We start from the raw sequence: 1911 nt of genomic DNA, 5'->3' as shown, positions 1-1911 counted from the left end.
AGAAGAACATATCAGGTGGAGGGTACCTGATTTTCATTCCAAGACTGTTTGTGTTAAGAGTCGTAGGCGTCCATATTTACCGCTTATGGGCATTAGGGGAATCAGGCCCTTCACGCCACTGAGAGTACTTAGATAGATTGGTATGAGACGGGTTATTCCAAATGTGGGAAATATGGGAGAGTTTGTACGAGATTATGAAGAAGGTCATATCGAAGGTATAAAAGATGCTCAGAAAGATTGGAAGAATGCAATAAGGGAAGATAAGTTGGATGAAGATCCAAACAATCTAAGTCATGATGAAAACAACTATGAGTGGCTCAGGGCCGAGATAGCTGGTGTTGCTACTCTAGGACCGTATCTGTACAAATTTCCCGGAGATAGGGAAGCCGCGAATGCAATTCAGGTTAGAAGAATGAAACGACGGATGGAAGGAAGAAATGGATCATCAAGCAAAAACGGAGAGGAATATGACCAGGAGATAGTTAAGAGTTTGACAGATGAGGCAGATGCCTCATTGAAGAGCTTGGAATGGCTTGACACTTTTGTTAAGGAAGCCATAGATACAGGGGCGTCATTGACTGACGATCAGAGGGGTCAATGGATCAGGACAACATTGATGCAAGCCCATGTAGCCATTCAGACCGCCCTTCGGAGGGCCAAGAAGGCACGAGATGATAGAGAGCAGATTTCTGTCTGAGGAGGGGACTTTTTTTATTATTGCATTTATCTTAAAAACCTTGTAATCCCACTTGGGAAAATATTATTAATGAAAAGCACTGGGATTTTTATGTTTTCGGAACAATACATTTGTTTTACATATGGCACAATTCTGCTTCATACGCTAGTAGCCTCGGACCAATGAGGTATAGGATAGTGAACTATATATCGTCTAAATGCTTATTTGATACAACTGCTTTGTGTGAAAATCATATATATTGTTCAAACTCGTGATTGGTCCATATTCTGGACACTATCCAAAAGAAAAACCAAGAAAATGACCCTTAAAACAAAATTAGCTCCACTTTTAAAGGGTTGATTTGCTAATAGGAAATGGAGACTTCAGACGACGCCATGAGTGCGACTTCTCCCTACGTCAACCTAGTCAGTGATGATGAGAACATGGAAGCGACAAATGAGAAAACATGACAACGGGAAGATAAAATAGCCCTGGCCACATGAGCAGAAATATAACGTGAAGTGCATGATGAGCTTTTATAAAACATAGTAAGTAATAATATTAAACATAAGTACTTGATTAAATCATGAATGCCGACAATATCATAAATGAGCCAAACCGACTAACCAACTTTGGAAGTCTAACATGACACTTGTCTTGTCTATGAAACCTCTAACATGAGTCTGAAACACGTAACATACTTGCTAGGACAAGGCCCCCAGCATACCTTTAGATGCAAAAGTAAATAAGAAAGACAATGCCTAAATCCCGAATGAGATGGGGCTCACCAATAAGCTAGTACGTGCAGATCCTAATGAGCAGAGGCGTCGTTACAGAACTCCGTACTCGCATCGTGAAATGCAGCTCCCCGGCAATAAAAGGGATGTCGACATTGAATGTCTTGGTATGTAAAGCAACTAAAAGAATTAACATGGGACATGAAAATAACATAACGAGAGGCGAGCCGAAACATGATCATGAACATGAGTACATATACATATATAACATGTGTAAATTATCGTGAGTAGGGAGAGCAGTAAATATGACCAACAACATGATGCAGTACTTGCGTCCTACCAGCGAGAACACTCATACCTTGCCGGGGACATGAGATTTAATAATATTATGAAAGGATCCGGTATTATGAGAGATCGTCCTAAGCATGGGTGGAGCAATCCTCATCCTAACGCTGCACGGTTTCGAGAAGCCATTTGAAGCCTTCTCGGTAATTAATG

Source organism: Lycium ferocissimum, chromosome 6 (assembly GCF_029784015.1).
Source record: "Lycium ferocissimum isolate CSIRO_LF1 chromosome 6, AGI_CSIRO_Lferr_CH_V1, whole genome shotgun sequence".
Classification (NCBI taxonomy): Eukaryota; Viridiplantae; Streptophyta; class Magnoliopsida; order Solanales; family Solanaceae; genus Lycium; species Lycium ferocissimum.
This window is presented reverse-complemented; position numbering follows the sequence as displayed.